General features: G+C 39.0%; 1 protein-coding gene across 5 annotated transcripts in view; it reads right to left on the reverse strand.

The window, feature by feature from the left end:
• The window catches only part of Schip1 (Schwannomin interacting protein 1), a 465,465-nt gene extending 463,872 nt beyond the window's left edge, over positions 1-1,593 (reverse strand). For 4 of the 5 annotated variants that reach the window (XR_011032731.1, XR_011032730.1, XM_068292219.1 and 1 more), the window contains exon 1: positions 1,545-1,593. The gene's annotated coding sequence lies outside the window, so the exon portion shown is untranslated. The remainder of the gene's footprint in view (positions 1-1,544) is intronic. The other variant, XR_011032729.1, reaches the window with a different exon arrangement.
• Between the last annotated feature and the right edge of the window lie 13,444 nt (positions 1,594-15,037).

Genomic DNA, 15,037 nt, shown 5'->3' on the forward strand with positions numbered 1-15,037 from the left:
TCTGGAAAATATTATTGAAGATTTAAAAATTCGATTTTCTCAAGAAGTTCTAGATGGCTTCAAATTATGTTCATTGCTTCCAACAAATGTTAAGGATATGACATCAAACGAAAATACAGATTTAATCAACTGTTTAATTCAACGATTCGGCATTCTACTTAAGGAACCAGAAAAACTTTTGCACCTGAGACTCAAAGGAGAAATGACCCACTGGCAGTACTTTTGGAAAAATAAAATAACTCAGATTTCTCCGAAAAACTCTGCGATACCAGTTAGTGCTTTGGAAACATTGGAACTTTGCGACAAAGATGTCTATCCTACAATTCACGCTTTGCTCAGAATTTTATGTACACTGTGCGTCACAAATGCAAGCGCCGAACGGTCCTTTTCAACCTTGCGACGTATGAAAACATGGCTAAGAACAACCATGCTACAGAATAGATTGGTAGGCCTAGCACTGCTGAATATTCATTATGACATTGAAGTAAGACCAGAAGATATCATTCAACGGTTTGCAAATCTAGGAGCACACCGAATGGTTTTGTAATTTATGTTTGAGACAGCAACTTATTTGTGTTATTAATCTCATTAACGTATATTCTTTGATGAATTGTAGATTTCTCATCTACGCGTAATATAATATACCAAAAATCCAGTTTGAAAACACTTCTATGTATGTATGTATATATTATTTTTGACTTAGTGTAATAAAATGAAATTTTTTCCATACTTGGTCTACAAAAATTTTTGTCTTCGATTTCCCCCCAAAATCGAATGCACGGTCCGCCACTGATCTTGTGATTAAATTTCATTTCATTTCAAATTTTCATTTCCAATTTAAGGGGTTTTGCGCTATTTAATATCACCTGGCTGGTATAATCTTTAGCGCACAATTTGAAAAGATTTTACTCCACATAGTCTTAAATAGAGGGTTTTTATACAACATATCCAAATTATCCTTGTCAAATGAAAACGAGAGTCTATCTGTGTAAGTGGCCTTTACTGTCTCTACTGTCGATCCCTTTCACTTGTATCCTCATAATGCAGTCAAACGGGTAGTTTATATACAGTGTGTTACGTTAAAAGTCAGGGTTGGCCTCGCCCCTACCCAAGGAAGACTGTCATGTGCCACCAATATGCATCTATCTTAACCGTATTCATGGGTACATGCCACGTAAAACAAATATTGACCTTTATATATCACAAAAAATATCGAAAAACTCAAAATTTGTAGTGTTTCTTTTTGTAGCGTGACTCATTTGTTTTATTGGAAATGATTAGTACAATGATATTAGTACTATCATATGATTGACGCATTAGATTGAAACAACTTATTTGATTTGTAGTACTACGAAAATATACAATCAACTCTTGGTACTTAAAAAAAATAAAATAAAATAAAATTCATATCGATTATTCTAACCACCGCACCTTAGTGCGTACAAAACCATGAAAAGATAATAAAAATTAACAGCAAATTTTTATTTGTAAACGAGTATTCATGTATCAAATAAATAAATTTTTATTAAAAAATACAAACTTACAGATATTTTTAATGCAAGTAGATTTTATGCAACGTACTTAAATCTATATGTTGTAAAATAAATTATGAAATGTATTCTACGCATGCTCAAATAATATACTGCACAGAAAGTTGCTACATACAATGTACATACATACATATGTTGGTAACATGAAAACTGAAATGGCCCAGTCGTTCCAAAATAACAGAAATAATTTTTAAAGGCAAAACAAATTAAATACAAGTGTTATAGGCTTATAATAATATTGTAATTTTGTTTTAAAATAATAAACATTTTGTTGTAAGTTCAATTCGCTAATTTGTATGTGCGTTGTCTTTTTTACTGGTACTGTACAATTAAAAAAACACAACAAAATTGAAATTACAAGCTAAAGTTGCCAAAATGCATGTACGAGGCAGAAGAAAGCTTTTCTGATCCTATAAAGTAAATATATTCTTGATCAGCATCAACCGAGTCAAGCTATCTTACCTGACTGCCAGTCTCCGTATGAACACCTAGATATCAGAGATTATAATGGCTAAAACCACCAAATTTGAAATGAAAACTTGTGTATGATGTACGGAGATCAAGTTTATTTATAACTTTCGCCACGACTCTTCCGTCACGCAATTTAAACAAAAGTGTTTTTTCCAGCTAGATCTATGGTTTTTTTATTATGTGTGTATGTATGTACACGCCTACTTCCGGTCCCGCAAATTAAATAACAGTGATTTTCTCCAAGACTAACAAAACTAAACCCACTAAATTCGGAATAAAGATTTTTTTTAGTTTGCGCGCATAAATATATTTTCACTCCTTGCTGAAGTCGGACGGTTTTTTTTTTTTGAGTTTATTAATTTTCAAATTATTTTTCGCGATTAAAAATTATTAAAATTTGTTATATCTAAATATAATAATTTTTGTGCACAAGCAAAATAAAATTTTAACACAAATTAAACTTATGTTTATACCCTTGCAAAAGGGTATATTAATTTTGGTCAGAAGTGTGAGACGAGTTCAAATAGCCATGTCCGTCCGTCCGTCCGTCCGTCCGTCCGTCTGGATCAACGCAAACTCCTCCTAGACCGTAAGAGCTACAGAGCTGAAATTTTGCACGTAGGCTTGTATATACCGCAGGGGTTGTATTTCTCGGACCGGACCACTATATCATATATGTAGCTCCCATACAAACGCCAAGGCCACGAACAGTGACTTTTCTCAATAACTTCGTTATTTTCTGCGCTATTATCGTGAAACTTAATCTTAGAGAGTTTATTACGCCTATAAACGACTGTGCCAAGTTTGAACAAGATCGGATGACTATATCATATAGCTCCCATAGGAACGATCGGTCGCAAACAGTGACTTTTTGTAAATAACTTCGTTACTTTTATCGCGATTGCTTTCAAATTATAAATATATCTGTTAATGACTGTGCCAAATTTTATAAGGTTTGGGTGACTATATCATATAGCTCCCATAGGAACGATCGGTCGAAAACAGTGACTTTTGTAAATAACTTCGTTACTTTTATCGCGATTGCTTTCAAATTAAACATTTCTTAATTTAATATATCTGTTAATGACTGTGCCGAATTCGATAAAGATCGGGTGACTATATCATATAGCTCCCATAGGAACGATCGGTGAAAAACAGTGACTATGATCAATATCTTCGTTATTTCCTATGATTGTAGGCCATTCTTTCGCAAACATAAGCCTTTTTAGATAAAGCGTTCTTCCACATTGATGTCTAATAGGTAAGGAAACAGTTACCAAAAAAGTTGCAAGGGTATACAAACTTTGACGCGGTCGATGCTAGCCCCGGCCCTCTTTTTTTTTTTTTTGTTGCTCTTGTGTACTTTTTTTTTACCGTTGTAAATATCTCTGGCGCTCTTTCACACAAATTGTTGTTGCACATGTTCAATTAAACGCGCTCTTCCTCTTTTTCTATTTCTGTTTGATTGTACTGTTTTCTCTACAGTTGTGATGTCTATATTTGCACTTTAAACATTCAAAAGCTTGACTCTTATGAATGTCACCAAAAAGGAAGAAACCCAAACCTTGTTTGTATCTCTTGATCCGCCACCGTCCTGTTTCGTCCGATTCCTGTCTCAAGCACAGTTGTGATGTCTATATTTGCACTTTAACCATTCAAAAGCTTGACTCTTATGAATGTCACCAAAAAGGAAGAAACTCAAACCTTGTTTGTATCTCTTGATCCGCCACCGTCCTGTTTCGTCCGATTCCTGTCTCAAGCACCATCTACACCCAAGTTTTAGCAATTTATACGGTTTGGGAGCCAGGTAGTGAGTCTGTTCTGTGAGGTATTACTGAAATAATTTGGTAAAATTCTCGCAAAAACGATGCCAATTGTAGTGTCTGATTAGTCCGGGCAATAGTGTTGTATCTCCGTGAAAAAGTTGAGTGACTGTGAGTGAACGTTGCTGCCGCGGCTGGCGATTCGGGAACCCGGCCTCTCGCTGGCATACAACCAAAGAATATAAATAAATAAAGAAAAAAATATAAAATCTCGAAGATTGCGTTCGAGAAGTTAAATTTTTCGTATTCTTGGTACATTTCGTCCTTTAAAATTTGTGTTTCTGCCAATACCTTTGACATTATATGTCGAGAAGATTTTTGGTCGAAACACATAATAGTTAAGGAATATACTGTAAAAAAGAAAAATCGGCAAGCGAATACTATTCCTGCCACATCAGCATCTGCTGGTGTGTCAAAAAACTAGCTTCGTCCGTTAACCTGGGTTACCAGAACGTTAGAGGACTGAAATCCAAACTTCCTAATCTCTATGTAGATAGTCTTTCTTTTGAGCATAACGTTCTTGCTTTTACAGAGACGTGGCTAAAACCTGATATTGCTGATGCATCTCTTTTTTTCTCACAAACTTTTCTATACTCAGACGTGACCGGATTTCTCGCGTAGGCGGTGGCGTTCTGGTAGCTGTTGATGCTGCTTCATCATCTGAAATAATTCAATTTTCCAGTACCCAGGAGATTGAGTTTGTCGGTGTTAAAGTAAATTTTTAGTCTTTTAATGCTTTTATTATTTGTTCCTCTATTCCACCATCGTCAGACATGGTGGTATATTTAAAGACTGACTTTCCCAGCCTTTATGAAAACATTACTACTGCCGATTGGTCTTATTTGTACAATTGTGAGATATGAACCGCTTTTTTTATGATACTCTATTTATATTTTTTTCTGGAGCGCTTCAAACTCTGTTTTCGTCCATTGACTCTTATTATAAAAAGTTTCAAAAAACACGTGTTCATAATTATATACAGTCGCTTGTTAATTGATGCTTAATACAGAATCTATACAATTATTTACCTTACTTTTTTTCCAAAAAATTTTTAATTTTTTTCTAAACGTAAGACCTCTGTGCACTACTTGGATGTGTCCTCATTTTTCAAAATAAAAAGATGGTGCCGTTTGTTTTTAAAAATCGCATAAAGTGTATCCTTATATTTAAAAGGCTATTAATCAGTATGATGAAAAAAAAAAAAATTTCCGGGGCCTCCCCCTCAGGTTCTGTGCAAACGCATTGTGTAAACCCATTTTAAAATTGTTTCTATTGTCTGTCGAATCTTCCTCTTTTCCATCTATTTGGAAAGAGTCGTGTATCATTCCTCTGCATAAAAATGGCAAAAAGTCCGAAGCCTCTAACTATAGGGGTATCTCAAAATTGTCCGCTATTCCGAAAGCTTTTGAGAAAATTATAACTTCTCAATTGCAACATTTTTGCAGCTCTATTATTTCGCTATCCCAACATGGGTTTGTGAAACATAAAAATGCAACCACTAACCTTTTAAAATTTACCTCTATAATTATCAAGGGGTTCGAAAATGCTAAACAAACTGATGTCGTATACACTGACTTCAGCAAAGCATTTAATTCTCTAAATTATACCCTATTACATTTTTGAACTGAACGATATTGGGTTTCCACCTCTTTATTTTCTTGCTGCTTATGAACGCATTGCGTTTGTCGATAAGTCTTATGTAGTTATAAACATTGTACACACACACATATTTGTGCGCTGCTGAGTCGGCGGTTTTTCTACTTTTGTTCAGTAATAAATTGGCACTCAACTGATTCAGTAGCAAAGAATCACAAAGGGAAATTATCCAATTAATTTCAAGGTACAGTCCACTGCTAGACCAAATTATATTTGGTCCTTTGAACCGGATTAGCGAATCGGTTTTCGCTTGAATTTCTTTGGATCTATTGAAAGTTTGGTGAGTTATTACTCTGGAATAGTTCTTTGCAATTGCATCAACTACTGAGGTAGCCGCTCGGATGCATCAACTCCACTCCGTGTGCAAGGTATTCCCTACTGGAAGATGTGGACGGTTATACGGATCCAGAGGTCGATCACTTGACCTACGAAGAGAAGTATTTGAAAGCATATTCTTTTCTTCTAGGAAAACAACGGTTAGTACAGCAACAAGCATCATTTTCTGGCGACGGACTCTACACAAAGTGACCAGCTTTTCAAGCTATCTACGAGAGCATGATACATAACAAAATGAAGTTAACCAACACTCAAAAGTTTCATCACTTGAAAACACTGTTCAACGATGACGATGCCAACTTGGTGCGGCATCTGGTAATAACTGACACGGCTTACAACTCAGCTTGGGAACGCTTAAAGAAAAGGTACAATAAGCCACGCCATATTGTAAACTCATTTTTGGAACAATTCATAGGTCTACCAACGACACAAAATTAATGTGTCCTCTTCAAGGTATCAGATGGCACAAAGGAGATTGTTCGATGGTTGCAGTTCAAGCTGGCAGCTACACCAAATGTGAGGCGACAGGTAATAAGTTGTATGGCTGTCAACAATTCATGCATTTATGTTTATCAGGGAAAAGGCTTCATATTAAATTGGTATATGGTAAAAAACTGTTCATCATCATTCTCATACAAGTATTGTAAAGGTAAGCACCTTCTCTGGTCCATGATGCAGGCAACTCAATGGCTTTAAGCAACTTGCAACAAGGTAAACGGGAGAATCAGCGTAGTCCAAACACGTCTTATCGCGATTTGTCTACATCAAGTCTCGTGGCTCATAATGGGAGTGCACCAGCAACGGTTTGTTCACAAAGCTCTGCGAAATTGACAACAGAAATAGGTTTAAGTCGAAGCATATTGCCAACTGCAAAGGTTTATGTTCAAAAGGTAAATGGAGACTTCATTACATGTCGTAACTTACTAGATACTGGGTCGGAACTTTCATATGTATCATAACCATTCCATTTTGGTAAGGTTCACAGTTCTGTTGGAATATTTAAGAAAAGAACATACAAATGGAAATCAAAATCAATTGTTTGACTACATTATTAGATGCAGCTCCTGAACATCCACTTGATCATTTTGTTCAAGGAGTATCTTCATGATTGACGCTCGTTCATACGGTTGTCTATGTTCTATGCTTTCTACGGCGCACTAAGGGTCCAGGAAGATCACACACGACTGTTTGGCTTGTTTTTGACAACATCATACATCACAACAAAGGATGGCTGATCTACCCAGCATTCGTGTCACTCAGGCACTTCCATTTGTAAACACTGGATGTGACTATGCTGGTACAATCATTCTTAGGATGGAAAGGGGCGCATACCGCGCATTGTAAAGGGCAACAAATGCCTATTTGTTTGTCTGGTCACATCGGCAATTCATTTGGAACTTGTAACGGATCTGAGCACCAAATCATTCTTGGCTAAGCCTTTTCGTATCTTTGCATGGCAAGTGCGACAAAATCTATAGCGACAACGCTAAACGCTCGCTTGATGAAATACAGAAGCCTCTGGCATCTTAACCACACATCGAAACGGTTACTCTGGTGAATGACGGCAACATGCTCCTCATTGGGGAGGAAAATGGGAATCTGCGGTCAGATGCGTAAAGCTGCATATTCGCCGAATCATTAGGAAAAATGCTTTAACCTACGAGCAGATGCGAACTCTGCTGGCATAAGTCAGTGCAGTGGTAAACTCACGGCTCTTGTGCTACAACTCGAACACAGATATCAATTATTTGTCGCCAGCGTATTTCTTGATCGGCAGGCCTCTCACAACCATACCGGTGGTAGACTTAGGCCACATATCCGTTGAAAGCAATGGTACCAGGAGGATCTTACGACATTGCAACAGCGTCCAAAGTGGAAAACTACAGCACCAAATATATCAGTCGAAGCTCATTGGCATCTGCCGCTGGTTTTTAAAGCCTACCCAGGCAAGGATCAATTGGTTCGAAACTCAAGACCCCTTAAGAAGAATTAACTCGGCCAATCACCAAGGTTTTGGTATTGCCCCCTTCAGAAACTGTGTTTCAGGGCGGGCCGGAATGTTTATGAACGGATACCGTTTATCGATAAGTCATAAGTAGGGTATATTAATTTTGGTCAAAAAGTTCCACGCATAGAACGAAGCATCTCCGACCATACAAAGTATATATATTTTTGATCACGAGACGAGTTCAAATAGAAATGTCCGTCCGTCCGTCCGCCCGTCCGTCGGTCCCTCTGGGTCAACGCAAACTACTCCTAGTCCTTAAGAGCTACAGAGCTAAAATTTTGCACGTAGGTTTGTATGTACTGCAAAGGTTGTATATCTCGGATTCAGCCGGATCGGACCACTATATCATATATCTCCCATAGGAACGATCAATGGAACACAGTGACTTTTGTAAATAACTTCGTTACTTTTAACGCGATTGCTTTCAAATTGAACATTTGTTATTTTTAAACTTACAGTGCGATGAAATTTGTCTTTGGGAAGAACAAATGGTTCGATCCTAGAAACACCGCAATAAGAAGAATCCAATACAAATATAAGATCTAATGATTTTCCATTAAAATTTAAGACAGGATTGACTTAAGATAAAGATAAGCCTAGAAGGCTATCAATAAAGTCATGAGACATAGAGGGCAGGAACATGGTAGATTCATCTGTTGGTGACCATGCTAAAGCAGGTAAATTAAAATCACCTAAAACTATGAGTATGTCTTGACTGGAAACTAAAGAAGAGACAAACGGAATTGCCTCTAAATGATTTAAATATACCACCATGTCTGACGATGGTGGAATAGAGGAACAAATAATAAAAGCATTAAAAGATTAAAAATTTACTTTAACACCGACAAACTCAATCTCCTGGGTACTGGAAAATTGAATTATTTCAGATGATGAAGCAGCATCAACAGCTACCAGAACGCCACCGCCTACGCGAGAAATCCGGTCACGTCTGAGTATAGAAAAGTTTGTGAGAAAAAAAGAGATGCATCAGCAATATCAGGTTTTAGCCACGTCTCTGTAAAAGCAAGAACGTTATGCTCAAAAGAAAGACTATCTACATAGAGATTAGGAAGTTTGGATTTCAGTCCTCTAACGTTCTGGTAACCCAGGTTAACGGACGAAGCTAGTTTTTTGAGTTTATGTTAGTTTTTTATTATGTGTTTCGACCAAAAATCTTCTCGACACATAATGTCGAAGATATTGGCAGAAACACAAATTTTAAAGGACGAAATGTCCCGAGAATAAGAAAATTTAAACTTTTCCACCGCAATATTCGAGACATTAACTTTCTTCCGAATATAGGCTATTACATCCTTCAGATGTGACAACAGGGTCTAGCCTAGAAACAAATATATGTTTCTTTGGTGGTATGCCAACGAGAGGCCGCGGTCCCCAAGCAACGTTGGACAAGTCACCCACTGCAGCAGTCAACTTGTTGACGGGTCCCTCGATAATTTTAGAGCTATCGGCAATTACCATTGGAATGGGTAATTGCCCGGACACATCGGACACTACAATTGGCATCGTTTTTAAGAGATCATTCCCAGGTGATACCGGTAATTCCTTACTAATTGCTTTCACAACAGGGCTCTTAAACGATATCAATTGATGTACATTGGGAGTGGACAGTGCATGATACCGGTTGGGGACGATAAGAGACGCTGGCGGATCTACAGATACTGAAACAACCCAAGGACTGGTCGTTTTACGTTTCGGAGACTCATTCATAAGCGATAAGCTTCTGAACTGAGTCTCCACCGCAGTAAACTCCGCTTGGAGTTTGTTAAAAACTGCCGTTAAAGTGTCAACACTATCTCTAGTCCGCCTCATGAAGAACGCATCTTATTCTCGACCTCCCGGCAAGCATCACATTTGTATTTTTAGTAATAGACTCCTTGATTCTGCCTGTGTAACCTGCACACTTAACGTGAACCCCATTGTCACACACCAACAAAGAATATAATCATGGGAGTCAACCGCATTAGTGGCAACTATGCAATTATTTTGATAATTAAAAAAGGAAATAAAAAATAAAGAAAATCCAAATTCTAAAGGTAAAAAAACACAAAAAAGCACAAAAACAAAAACACGTATCACAGAGTCGCGGGTAGGCAAGGCAAAAGACGAGAGCGCGAATCAATCAAGAATAGGAAAGAGCTGGAGAGCGCGTCAAATTGAACTCATGCAACAACAATTTGTACGCAAGAGCGCGAGAGTTAGTTACAACGGTAAAGACAAAAAGGCAAAAGACATAAACAAAACAGCAACACCGCTAATGCAAGTGTTGTTGTAGGCTTTAATTCATATACATACATACATATGTATATTCAAACAAAAGCGACTGCAAGAATTCGCGAAATAAAAATCAAATTCGGATGCTCAAATTTTAACTAAACCGATAATGAGTTTTAAGTTATTAAATAGTTTTTAATCGAGAGAAAAAAATCAAATTTGATAAGCGCAAAAAACAACACGTCCATCCTCTGCAACGAGTGAAACTAAATATTTAAATATTTTGTTCAGTAATAAATTGGAACTCAACTGATTCAGTGCAAAGAGTCACAAACGGAATTTATATTCTAGTAGTTTTTTTCTAATTAACCCTTCCTTCTTTAATTAACCGCAGAATTATGCTTCGTGTTATTTTTATGCACAAGTTCTGTCGGTACCATCTAGACGGAGTAGACATCCTGTTATACTTTTAACCCTTAGTCGTTGTTCTTTTAACTATGCCATGCATGAACACTTTTGGGTTCCCTGCTCTGATTGCAACCTCCTTCTCCCTGTAATCTACTCAGAGTCTTTTATTAATCTAACGAATTTAATTTCAACCGCCACCCCATGCAGTAGTGCTTTCTAGTGCACAACGCAAATTTTATTGTAAAAAAAAGACAGCGTTATTTTGCTTTAATATTAATAAATAGTAAGTTGTTACAACAAACAACGTAATTTTGGAAAAGCCATGTCCACCAATTCGGGCCCAAGCTCTCTCGATTCCGACCAGCAACAGCTACAAAATCAAATTGTGCAACAACAACGTGAGCGTCGACTCTCGGTCAAACGCAACAACGCGTACTTTTTGGTTGTGTTGCCGATTCCACTGAATGCTACCGTTAGCAAGAACATCGAAAATGCAAGCCACTCAACAACTAACTAACACCGTAGAGAGAGCAATGTGCTTCTCCATCAATATTGATAACTGGGTCACCGATCGCACTGTCCAGCACCGTGAGCTCGTTGACAGCAACGTCTGCAGAAGTATTGACCTGCCAGAAGCCGTCAACGCCAAGGAACCCAGAGTCAGCCACAATCTTGTAACCCATCATCAACTTCTATAACTACCAACTAAAAAGCAGTAAAAGGCTTCAGGTTGTGTTAAAAAAGATTGAGCCATCGGTTTCGGTTTCAGACGCATTAGACGAGAAAGGGTTAAGTCCGTTGTCAACATCATCAACAAGAACAAAGTCGCACAGCTGCTCTTTAAAATCGGGCTCCAACCAGATTCAAAGCGGTCGAAGCCAAATGAAGTGCACCCAATCTACAACCATCAGCTCCTATTGCACAGAAAAATCACCGTATAGGAGCCCCATAAGAGATACCAACCACCGCATTGTAAAAACTGCCAGGAATACACCTCTCATTGTAATTTTAGGTCAGTACGCACTGGCTGGGGCGAACTTCATAAAGATGGTCTTTGCACCAAGGACAGAAATAATGTCGCACTAACACTATGCAGTAACTGTGGAGGAAACCACACGGCCAACTACAGAGGATGTCCTGTCTTTAAAGTTCATAAATAACACATAAACGGGCGCAAACCCCCAGCTGGACCAATGTCACCTATAACGCCTCCAAAATTACACCGGGGGTATTCTTCGCCAAGGCTGTTAGAACAGCTAACATGCCAGCTACAACCAGCCCTAGTGTATTCTGCGCTAGTGTGCTCCGAACTATACTGGACAGACGGAGCCCGCGAAAGAGAAACCGTCGCTTCACCATCTACCGAATCCGTCACCTAGCGCACCAGAGCTTGGCCAGCAATCTCCAAGTGTTTTGGAGGCCCTATTTATCTCTCTTAATCAAAACATGACCACTTTTATGACGTTCATGCAAAACTGCATGCAGGAACTGATGTGGAATCAAAACCTGCTTATCCAGAAGCTTATCGAGAATAAACAATGGCTTCCCTACGTCTATGTCTGAATGCTAACGGCATATCCAAGCACAAAAACGAACTGCAACTATTTCTAGATTCAAGTGAAATCGACGTTTTGCTGGTATCGGAAACACATACATAGACCAACGAAAAATAATTTTCAAATACCAAAATATACCTTCTACGCAACAAACCATCCAGACGGAAAAGCTCGTGGCGGGACTGGTATCCTAATCAAAAACCCTATAAAAAACTCGTTCTTCAACAGATTTGAAACACAGCACCTACAAGCCACTGCTATAACTGTACAAACCAGCTGCGGCAACACTACCTTGGTTGCCCTGACCTGCCCACCACGCTTCTCAATCTCTGAAAAGCAATTTCATTGCAGTTGGGGACTATAACGCCAAACATGCGCACTTGGGATCTCGCTTGGTAAATCCTAAAGGCAAGCAGTTGTACAACACAATAGTTTTACTCAATAAGATGGATTGCGTCTCACCCGGTAGGCCTACTTACTGGCCCACAGACCCATAGAAAGTGTCTGACTTGATTGATTTTGTAGTAGCCAAGAGGATTCCGCGTAATCGGATAACTGCGAATACACTGCTAGATTTCACACTATTAACAAGACCTCAAGTACTTGATCGCCCATATAGGCTTACACAACAAATTGGCTTAAATTAAAAAAGTCTCCTTGTAACTGTCTTCTGTGGGAAAGGACAAACCCAAACCATCATTCTAAAGGCCAATTAGTTTTCTCCCATGTCTTTCGAAGCTTTTTGAAAAGGTCCTGCAAATCCGACTAAACTCATCGGAGAACACAATCCCTTCCCAGTTCGGCATCCGCGAAAAACATGGGACAATTGAACAAGTCAATAGTGTGGAAGCAAGGTTTAATCTTTATTTATTAATATTTTATAACGCAGGCTTATTCTTTCTTTTATTTTCACGTGAAACCTGGAAACCGTCGACGTCTTTAAGCAAAAATCTATCATTTCTTAATACCTTTTCAACTAACGGATGTCTTTTATGTTTAGGTATCAATTTTCTCGGCACTCCAATTTCTTTATCAAATCTGCAAAAATTTTATTTACAAATCGTTGGAAAACAGCTGGTGCAGTTTTCAACCCCATCGGCATGCGTAAAAATTCGAACTGACCTAATGGCGTAACAAATGACGTATATTTCACTGAATCCTCGTTCATAAAGACATGAAAGTACCCATTTTTCAAATCTAACTTTGTAAAAACTGTTTTATTAACGAGCTTATCTGGCACATCATCGATTAAGGGCAACGGGTAATTATCTTTCAATGTAATTTTATTCAGTTTCCTAAAGTCGATGCATAATCTCAAACTCCCCGTTTTTTTCTTCACTTAAACAATTGGAGAGGCTTATTCTGACTCACTAGCACGAATTATTCCTTCTTTCGTCCAACATTTTCTGAAGGTATTCTTTCTCCTCGTATAACAGTCTCCGAGGTGAACAACTGAACGGTTTAGACTTCTCTAGACAAATCTTTAATTCGCTCCTAACCATTGGGACTTGTGGACTCTTAGCATTAACATAATTGTCTCTAAAGATTTTCATAAGCCGACTTTTCGTACTAAAATCTATTGCTTCTCCACACGTACATTATATTTCTTCTTTGCCTCCTACGTCTATATTCATCATGTCACTCTCAAAGTTATAATCGTGAATTTCTAACATAACTGACTTCTTTACATTTTCTTTACCATTAGCTAACATAATAATCTCCTCACATAAGTTACGACTCTCAGCTATCAACACTTGATCATTAACTAACTTGCTTTTGCATTGCACGTAATCCGATACTAGAACCCGATCCTAACATAGCTGAGTTCCAGCACCAGTCTATGTAATTTGCTCGGTGGCGTTGTACGAGTCGCGTAAGCCGCTGGCGCATGGTCCGCTGGTTCAACTCCGCGCTGGGGATTCGTGGATCTCTTGGATTATTTATAAATACAATATAAATATAATTAAATAAAATAATTCCATATTCTCTATTCAATTTGTTGTCACCCATAATTGAATTTCCACCCACTATACATACACATATATATATTTTTTCTGCTTGCTGTTGACGGCACCGGCAGGTCAAGGCTCAAATCCGCTGGAAGCATCTGGAGATTAAAAATTTCCTTTTTCCCCCGTTGCTTGTTTTTTTTTTTTCCTTTATTTATTTTTTTATATAAATAAATAAAGATCTTGTAAGAAGTTTTCGAGTCGGAGCGGCATAACTCCCATCGCTAGGCAGGGGGAAATACTTGCCCGCCGAGGGAATGCCAGTACAGCGGACGCCTCCGCCACCAGGGGAAGGGGCCGTACAACAGGTTGCCCCAAGTCTCGTGGCTCCAAATGCGGCACTGACGGTGGAGACTTGTCAAGATGCGACCCCAAAGCGATCTAGAGACTCCACAGCGTATAGCCCTAATAGCGGCGGTAACGTACCCGCAAAAAAATCGAAGGTACAGCCAAAGGTCAAGGCGCTGGATGAAATGAGCATCCTCCTGGACTCAATTGCTGTCCATTACTCCAAGGAGAAAGATGCTAGCGGCAAAATAAACCGCAGCGTCACAAACACTTTTAGGGAAAAGGTCGCCAGACTACAAGAATTAGTCGTGGTTGTCAGCGCGATGTTCCACGGTCGAGAACTTCCTGCCACAACGGAGCCGAAGTGCGTAAACTGCAGTAGACCGCCTCCCAAGCACGTGAGTCGCGGTCAGCAAACGGAAGAGGCAGTCCCTCCACGAAAACAGGACAAGCCGACGCAAGTGTCACCCAGAGTAAGGGACAACAAAGAGGTGAAGAAGAAATCTGCACAGCAGCCTGCGGATAAACGAGAGGAGCAACCCCACGACCCTGCCCAGCAGGGCAACAATGCGTGGCAGCGGGTCGGTGCGTCATCGCGAGCGGCCCGTCAAAAATCTGGGATACCTCGCAGAGTCAAACGGGAAGCTCTCTTGGTCCAGCCAGCATCGGGTTGTAGCTACAGCGAGGTCTTGGCCATGGT

The sequence above is a fragment of the Drosophila tropicalis genome, unplaced genomic scaffold, assembly GCF_018151085.1.
Source record: "Drosophila tropicalis isolate 14030-0801.00 unplaced genomic scaffold, ASM1815108v1 contig_615, whole genome shotgun sequence".
In the NCBI taxonomy this organism is placed as follows: Eukaryota; Metazoa; Arthropoda; class Insecta; order Diptera; family Drosophilidae; genus Drosophila; species Drosophila tropicalis.